Raw genomic sequence first — 9,577 nt, 5'->3', positions numbered from 1 at the left:
GGATGATTGGGGGGATTAAGTGGTTAGGAGGTGAGACAGTGCATGGGAGAGGAAGCACGGAGGGAAAATGGGACAGGGTGGCAGGGGAAAGCTTAATCTGGAAAATCTTCCTGAAGGAGATATGATTTCAGTGAAGCTTTGAGAATGGGGAGAAGCCACGTGACTCAGTGGAAAGAGCATGGGCTTTGGAGTCAGAGGTCATGGGTTCAAATCCCAACTCTGCCAATTGTCAGCTGTGTGACTTTGGGCAAGTCACTTCACTTCTCTGGGCCTCAGTTACCTCATCTGTAAAACAAGGATGAAGACTGTGAGTTCCTTGTGGGAAAACCTGATCACCTTGTATCCCCCCAGTGCTTAGAACAGTGCTTCACACATAGTAAGTGCTTAACAAATGCAATCATTATTATTATTATTATTATTATTAGTCTGACAGATATGTAGGGGGAGGGAGTTCCAGGCAGGAGTGGAGGTGTGTGTAAGGGGTCAATGGTAGGTGAGGCGAGAGCAAGAGACAGAGTGGGTTGGTAATAAAGAATCAAAGTGCATGGGCTGGCTCATAGTGGGACAGGAGGGAGGATAAATAAGGAGGAAAGAGCTAATTGAGTGTCTCGAGTCCAGAGGTCAGGAGCTTCTGCTTAGAGCCTAGTTGTCTTGTCATGCTGTCAAGTTGTCTTTGACCCAAAGCAATGCCATGGACACATCTCTTCCAGAAAGCCCCACTTCCACCTTCAGTCATTCTAGTAGTGTATCCATAGAGTTTTCTTGGTAAAAATATGGAAGTGGTTTACCATTAACTGCTTCTGCACTGCAAACTTGAGTCTCCACCCTCGACTCTTTCCCATGCACTGCTGCCCCGCACAGGTGAGTTTTGACTTGTAGCAGATTGCCTTCTACTTGCTAGCCACTAGCCAAGCTAGGAATGGAATGGGTATGCCTCTGCTTGACTCTTTCTTCCGTAGTCGATACTGGTAGAGTACCGGGAACTCTCCAGATGTGACCCTAAGAGGGGGGAGAACCTAGTTAGTACTCAGTAAATATTGTAACTATATAGATCTTCTCATTTGTGCTTAAGGAAGTGCACTTTATTGCAGGGAGTGGGGCCTAATGGACTATGAGGAGATCCCAGGGACAAGGGGGCAGATTTGGGGCCATGTGGGAGGGCACAATGAGGCTTCAGAGAAACAGGACAAAAAATTTTTGAAGTTACCATCAGCAGTTTGAGTTTTAAAGAGTTGTGAAGTGGGCAGGATTGGAGAGGTCAGGGGGTGGCAGGTGGGCTAAACTGGTCACCATCAGAGGGAGCCAGGGGGGCTGACTCTAAAAGTGCACTTTGCATAGAAGTAAATGTTGCAACACTTGCCTAATTCTGGAGGCCAGTGTCTTTGTTTGATGTCAAGCCTAGAGCTGCGAACATGTATCCCGATGTGTAATAGGCCACTAGCCATTACTTGTCTTGTCTTATGCCGTTGAGTTGTCTCTGACCCATAGTGACTCCATGGACACATCTCTCCTAGAATGCCTCACCTCCATCTGCAATCATTCTGGTAGTGTATCCATAGAGTTTTCTTGGTAAAAATACAGAAGCGGTTTACCATTGCCTCCTTCCGCGCAGTAAACTCAGGTTTCCGCCCTCAACATTCTCCCATGCTGCTGCTGCCAGCACAGGTGTGTTGGTGTTCAAAACATCTAGTCTTCAAAAAACATTAATCTAGACAGTTTGGATAGCACCTTCAACATCACCCTAGCTATTTCCTCCTATTCCTCCTCCTTCTCCTCTTCCCTACTACCTCTCTCCTCTGCATTCACACCCTTCCCCAACACGCACACCAGCTCTGACTCCCTCCATTTGAACACTGATGACACTATCCTTACTCCAGTGCTTTTCAGTAAGTACTTTTATAGCTTTTATGCATGCTAGGTGCATTCCATCACATCTATAGGACATAACAAATGCATTTAGAAGCATAATTGGAAGACAACTGATCTGTCTTAAACTGACCTCTCTCAGAATTCCTGGGTGGTCTATTGCCATGGCACCTAGATTTGCAGACAAAGGAAATAAGTAATTTGGGGAATAAACTAACTGCCCTTCCTTTGTAATCCTGGGTTTTGTGCAGTCCAAGAGCCGATTTAACTGTAGAATGTACCTGAAGAGATTCTCAATTATAAGACAGTTTTGAAAGAATGCCATACCTTAGCAGTGGATTAAAAAAACCTCACACCTAGGGGTTAAAATCACCCTATTGGACTACCCTTAACTGGGCTCCTAAAAAAAAAAAATGTTCATTTGATTTCATCTAGAATTCAGTCTCAGTATCTGAGAATATTTTCATCCAAGAACATACCTCTGTCCCAGATTACTAACAATATGACAATATTTTGTATTGTATGAAGCATGAAAAATCCCATCTGCAACATATGAGCTGTATTTATCATATGTCTTTAAATTATGTATTGTAAATTAATCATTTGTACTAATATATCTCCCCCTCCAGATTGTAAGCTTGTTGTAGGCTGGGGATGTAACCACCAACTCAGTTGGATTGTGCTCTCTCAAGGGCTTAGTACAGTGCCACTGATGATGATGATGATGGTGATGACAAGTGGCAAGAGAGGACACAGAGATCCAAAAGAAAGAAAGCCACTTTCATCAAATGCCTCCTTTCCTCTTGCCATTTATGAGAGTGTTGGTCATTGTTGCCAAGACTTGGGAGTTGACGGGAAGTTCAATCTAGTCAGTTCAGGGTCTCTTCAGAATTGATTGCAAATCGGTATGCATCCTGTCTAAATAATTTATCAAGCAAATAATATTGGCTTAATTGAGCAGGGAAATAGACTGGGAACACAGGAGTTGTGACTCGTAAGCCAGCTCCGCCTCTGAATCTCTCTGCCCCTCCCTTGCTTTGAAAATTTGAACAGTATTGCTGCTCTGGTGATTGCAAGGATCACTATTACAATGTAAGAGAAGAGACGTTGGAAAACTGCAAAAGATGTGCCATTCAAGGGCTTAAAAAGGGCAAAAGTAATTAAAAGCAGATTTTGTGTGTGTGGTAAGTGAGAAAGTTTTCTTTCAAAAATTCGTGTTGATCAAGAAGATCAGAGGCAAGATTGTGCTTATTGTTAATAATAACCCAAAGGTGGGGAGTGGAGAAATGTGTTTTGAAATTTAATTGAGAAGGAAATTAGTCAGACAACTCAGGATTTACCACTTTTTTTTTAAGTTAATATTTTCCAAGCTGCTCCAGATGTTCTTATATTGCATGGGTACGCTTTTGTAATGGGTTGATTTGATCTTAACAAATCAGAAATGAAACCAAGGCTCTGGAGTGCCACAAATTTCTGAGATTAAATTGTTTGCCTTGACACAAGGCTCTCCTTCTTCTGTTGTCTAGGATTTCTTCCTGATTTAAAATTTTAATGAGGAGATGAAGATTTCTAAAAATATAGCACAAGAAGGAGATCGGAGTGTGTCGCCGTCTATCTTACACAAGTGCCAGTTCTGTGGGGGCAGTGAGAGCTGTAACCAAGGGATTGTCACAGAAGGGATGAAGCCAGGAGCTTCACCCCCACAGTTCAGTGGAGCAGGAAGGGGGTCACAAGTGAAGCCCAGATGTTGGCTTCATCTCTTGATTTTTGCCAGAAGGAAGACAATGCCACAGCCACTGCCACCTTTCCTGTCTCTCTGGGCCCTGGGGCAGGATCCTCTCACCCCCAGAACACTGTGAGGACCAGATGTCCACCTACCTCATGTGTGCCTTGCCATCCCAAGCCACTGGGGAATCCACAGGGAACAGAGAGGAGGTTGTGGTAGCAGAGACAACTCATACCCAATAGGGTTGGGCAGTCTCCCTGGCATTACTACTTGTAACTTGCAGCTTGCGGCTCTCCACAAGATGGCCGCTGGGGTGGCTGTTCTTCTCCCACACAACTTAGCCCCACAGCACTTATGGTCATATCTGTAATTTATTTATTTATTTGTATTAATGTTCATCTCCCCCTCTAGACTGTAAGCACGTTGTGGGAAAGGAATGTGTCTGTTTATTGTTATATTGTACTCTCTCAAGCACTTAGTACAGTGCTTTGAACACAGTAAGCACTCAATGAATACAATTGAATGAATGAATGAATGAACTTTCTTGCTATTGAAAAAGCCAATCTGACTTAAGCAAATCATGGGCTGTGTGCAGAGAGACTTGAATTCCAGTGGTCCTCACATTTTTGTGGAAATGATTTTACAATGTGTAGTTTGATTACAAATTCAGTGTATGGGATTTTGTGATAGTTTGGCAGTCCCAGGATCACCCCATGTGGTTATAAGTTTAGCAGTCCTACTATTTACCCAGAGATCCCGATAAGCCTTTATTCGTCACAAAAAAAAATCTGTGAGTGGATTTTCCAGGAATCAGAGGACCTGGGTCCTAATTCCAGATCTGCCACTTCCCTGCTGTGTGACCATGAGCAAGTCTCAACTTCTCTCTCTGATTTACCTCATCTGTAAAATGGGGATCAAGACTGTGAGCCCCATGTAGGATAAGGACTGTGTCCACCTGATTAACGTGCACCTACCCCAGCACTTAGAACAATACTTGACACATAGTAAGCACTTAACAAGTGCTAGAGTAACAATAGTAATAGTAATAATAATAATGTCATACATTTCCTCTAGTATCTAGGATGTATCTACATCGGTTGTCCTAACAGCACCACAAGCATAATACGTCTAAAACTGAACTCTTCTTTGCACTCAAACCCCCTCCAACAAACTTTCTCTTCACAGCTGACAGCATCCTCCCATCTCTCACACTTGTAACTTTGGAATTATCCTTGACACCTCCTTTTCTTGAAATGTAATATTCAGTCTGACTCTAAATCTTATCAGGTTTTTTTTTCCACAAATTTTCCACTCCTTCCTCTCAATCAATCAATCAGTAGTATTTATTGAATAATTACTGTGTGCCAGTCATGAAACTAGGTGCTTGGGAAAATACAGTATTAAAATTACCACCTCACTGGCCCAGGCACATGTGATATCTGGGCTTAAATATTGCAACACCTTCCTGAATTGTTTCCTGTCTTCAACCTCACTCCTCTCCCAACCACACTTCACTCTTTTACAAATGAGGAGCTGAGGCATAGAAGAGTTAAGTGACTTGCCCAGGGTCACACAGCAAACAGGAGGCAGAGCCAGGATTAGAACACAGGTCTCCTGACTCCCAAATCTGGGCTGTTTCCAAGAGGCTGTGCTGCTTCTCTTCATGGTCAACTGAATGGGAAAGTATTCTTTAAATTTACACTCTGCTGAAATTATTTGACAGAAATAAGATGAATTGTGATGGAGGTGCCATCTTGTTAAACTCCTACACAAAAGACAGAGGGTCAGAGTGGAAGAGAAGTGCCACCTCAGAGATCTTCAACCTCAGTCTTTGACCCATCAGTTTTCCTTTTTCTATGGCAGACTTTCAACCTTTCTTCAACATAGTCTCTGAGGAGGGAAGAAAAAGAGGTTGGCTTAAAAGTAAAAATATCCTTCATTTAGATTCCAGTAGGCAGGGGAGAGTTTATACATTTCAGAAAGGTGTTCTACATTCTAGAGGAATTGTTTCATCTGTGTCTCACTAATTCAACTGTTACTATAGCAACTAGTCATAATTGGACATCAGTGAGGAGTGAAGTCGCCATTAAAAGTTAGTGTTGCCGCTAGGCAGTCTTGACTAATGCAAAAGCATTTGGAGGAAAGGAAAGAGGTTTTGTGGTTTTTTTTAGGTGAGGAGTTTTGCAATAAGTGATTCATATTTTCCTTCTTTTCCATACTTTCCTTCCAATTAGTTTTTGTTAAATGTCTCTTCTCTGCTAACCAAGCTCAGCATTTGGTAGCAGAATAAAATAATTGGCACATTAAGGCAAAGTGAAGCCCAGGTTAACAGATGGAAACACAGTCAAATCCCTCCCCATCACTCCTGAGTTTCATCTTCAGCTTCCCAGGCTATGCCCCTCCTGGTGAACTGAGGCTATTAATATTGATGTGCAAAATAATACCATCATAACTAGCAATGATTTGGGGGTCATATTTTTATTATATCCTTGCAGCTTCATCAGTTTTGCTAATGTCTTCCAATAAGTCAGGCTGATAGTGAATTATTGGGTGGCTTCTTTCCGTTTTCAGGAAGAATTGACGAGGAGATTAGATTCAGGGGATTTCATAAATAACTAAGCTGAAGTGCAGTTCCTGAAGTCGAGATCAGTTTTTGCATTCATAATTCACAGACACATTTTCCTGCAGGTTATTCTCTTACACCATCTCTTTGATATTATGTTGCCCATAATTGGCTACAATATAAAAATGTAAACATCTTTCAGAGCTTCTTGTTTTGATAATTAGCCTGGAAATGTCAATCTGAACCAGTAATATGGACCTATCATTGGCCAAGGATGATTGCTTCTAAAAAAAGAGTTATCAGCCCTTGTGAGCTGGGGGACAGGGAAGGATTTGGTAAGCTTCAGTTACAAATTCAGAATGCTTAAAATATATGGAAATGTTCTCCCTTTTTCTTCAGACGAACACAATACTTCATTTTGCTTTGAATTTACCCTCTCATTGTGTGATTGGCTTTCTGCCCTGTCTCTGGAGCATGGTTTTCTGGTGATTCTCTCCTTATGCCTTCCTTTCCTTCCTTTCCCTTTCTTTCCCTCCTTTCAGGAAATGATTCTACTCACTAATGCAAAGGAATAAAATATCCAGCAATGCCCTGGTTCCGAGCATTTCAGAGTTTCGAGGTTCTGCTGTGGGAAAATACCTTCACATTTCTTTTTCTTTTCTGCTTTTGTAGAGTATATGGAAGTGTGCAGAATTTGAATGTACAGTAAGTTCTTGATTATCCATGCTGGCGATTTTACATGCCATAGGAAAATATCTTCTCGTATTTCTTTTTCTTTTCTGCTTTTGTAGAGTACATGGAAGTGAGCAGAATTTGAATGTACAGTAAGTTCTTGATGATCCTTGCTGGGGATTTTCCAGACTGGCTCTTCAGAATGTGGGGATTTTCAAGGACAGACAGAATTTGTAGTCACCTGCCTGAACAACCCTACAGCTAGAGCATTTCCAATATGTGACTTAGAGGGGGAGAGGAGTAGCCAGTGAAGGACTGAAAGAGAAACCACATGGCCTAGTTGATAGAACATGGGCCTGGGAGTCAGAGGACCTGGGTTCTAATCCCAGTTTCTCCACTTGTCTACTATGTGACCTTGGGAAGTCATTAAATTTCCCTGTGCCTCAGTTACCTCATCTGTAAAATGGAGATTAAGACTGTGAGCCTCATGTAGGACATGGACTCTATGCCCAACCTGATTAGCTCGTATCTACCCCAGCACTAGTACAGTGCCTGGCACAAAGTAAGTGCTTAACAAATACCATTTAAAAAAAAAGACCCACAGTGAATCAGTGTGACTCCTCAGTGAGGATTTTTGGATAGTTGACCAACCTGGAGCACATGACTAGACAACCCAAGCCCTGTTCAAGGCTGCAATTTGAATGAACAATATTGGAGGCTTTTCAGCCACACTACTAGGTCTACTGCCCGAGCCACAAGCATCCCTCCTCCTGATTGACTAAAAAAATGTTTTTGATTAGCTATACCTTTTGGTTAACCGGTCTGCCTGGGCCAGATAATCAGGAGTTTATTGGGTATTATTTTCCATGTATCAAACACTATCACCTCCTCCTTCCTCCTGATGAGGCTCCATAGTGTTGGACACTTGTGCCCTCAAAGGCTCCACCCTTCCTCTCATGAAAATTCTTCATGTAACAGTGACCCAGGGCTTCTAGGAGCAAAGGGATTGGGTGTGCAACTGCTTGTACTTTCAATCAATCAATCACATGCATTGAGTGCTTACTATGTGCAGGGCACTGTACTAAGTGCTGGGAGAGTACAATGCAAAAGAGTTAGCAGACATGTTTCCTGAGCAAAATGAGATTACAGTCTAGAGGGGGTGACAGACATTAAGCTGAATAAATAAGTAATTTATAATATGTAATTCACAATGTCCCAGGTAGCCAGGAGGTGCCACTCTCCAGGTGATGCTGGTCCCCCTGATAGCGGGGGGACTAGGGCAATTGGCCAAACAGGCCCTTTGGTAGCCTCAGCCCTGGCTTTAATCAGTCCTGAGCCCTTTACAAAACTGAGAGGTGGGAAAAGTCTAATCCATTTCTCAATCAATCAATCAATCAATCAGATGGTGTTTATTGAGTGCTTACTGTGTGCAGAGCAGTGTACAAAGTGCTTGGGATCATACAATACAATGGAGTTGGTAGATACATTCCCTGCCCACAATAAGATCACAGTCTATTGCTGACACTCTTGCATACTCCAAGCAGTGCATGATGCAATGCAGACTACTCAATGGCAATGTACCTCTCCAAAACCTAATTGTGTGATTTGGCCTGAACTCAGAAGGATCCCACAGAGACACTATCCAACCCCTCCAATCCAAAAAAAGAGAAGTTGTAGTTCATAAGGCTGATTCTCCTCTGGGGCTGGAAAACACATGTTTTCTAGATGTGAGGGCAAAAATCTCTTCCCCTTGTCCTCTCCCTCCTACTTAGGCTGTGGCTCAAAACCTGTGTGACTGTGTCCAACCTAATTACCTCAGGCCTTAAAATAGTGCATGGCACTAGTGCATGGCATAGTGCAAGTGCTCAACAAGAACCATTATTCATTCAGTCAATCATATTTATTGAGCACTTACTATGGGCAGAACACTGTACTAGGCACTTGGAAAGTACAATTCAGCAATAAAGAGAGACAATCTCTGCCCACAATGGGCTTACAGTCTAGAAGGTGGGAGACAGACATCAAAAGAAGTAAACAGGTATCAATAGCATCAACATAAATAAATAGAATTATAAATATATAGACATCAAAACAAGTAAACAGGCATTAATATAAGTAAATAGAATTATAGATATGTACATATATATACACAAGTGCTGTGGGGTGGGGAGGAGGGGAGAGAGTCGGGGCGATGGGGAGGGGAGGGAGAGCTGAGGAAAAAGGGGGCTTAGTCTAGTATTATTACTAATCTAGTTTCTACCCTTTGTTCCTTAAAAGCTCCTTATTCTCTCCATGGAATCTTCTTGATTTAACCCCATGACTCCAGTCACACCATGTTGTTTTCATTTTTGGTTGTGTAGTTATGTGAAGGCACCAACCCAGCAGGGTCTGAGTTGGAGGAGGAGGAGGCTGGGCTTAGTGGAAAGAGCATGGGCCTAGTAGGAGTCAGAGAACCTGGGTTTCAATTCCAGCTCCTCTACTAACCTGTTGTGTGACCCTGGGCAAGTCATTTAACTTCTCTGCACCACAGTTTCCTCAACTGCAAAATGGGGATTCAACACCTGTCCTCCGTCCAAATTAGACTGTGAGTTCCATGTGGGACAGGGACTGTGTCCAACCTGATTAACTTGTATCTATCCCAGCATTTAGAATAATGCTTGACTCACAGTAAGAACTTAATAAATACCATAAAAAAATTGTCAGACTAAGGAACCAGTGATCTGAGAAGCCAGAGCCAGAGCCAGAAGAGG

The 9,577-nt window shown here is 42.5% G+C and overlaps 1 non-coding gene across 1 annotated transcript; it reads right to left on the bottom strand.

Annotated features, from left to right (window-relative positions):
- Positions 1-871: 871 nt before the first annotated feature.
- LOC119931225 lies at positions 872-1,009 on the bottom strand. Its single transcript, XR_005452079.1, has one exon. It is a non-coding gene; the product is annotated as a small nucleolar RNA SNORA7 (small nucleolar RNA).
- Between the last annotated feature and the right edge of the window lie 8,568 nt (positions 1,010-9,577).

The sequence above is a fragment of the Tachyglossus aculeatus genome, chromosome 7, assembly GCF_015852505.1.
Source record: "Tachyglossus aculeatus isolate mTacAcu1 chromosome 7, mTacAcu1.pri, whole genome shotgun sequence".
In the NCBI taxonomy this organism is placed as follows: Eukaryota; Metazoa; Chordata; class Mammalia; order Monotremata; family Tachyglossidae; genus Tachyglossus; species Tachyglossus aculeatus.
The sequence above is the reverse complement of the archived record's forward strand: the minus strand, read 5'-3'. Positions and strand labels throughout refer to the sequence as shown.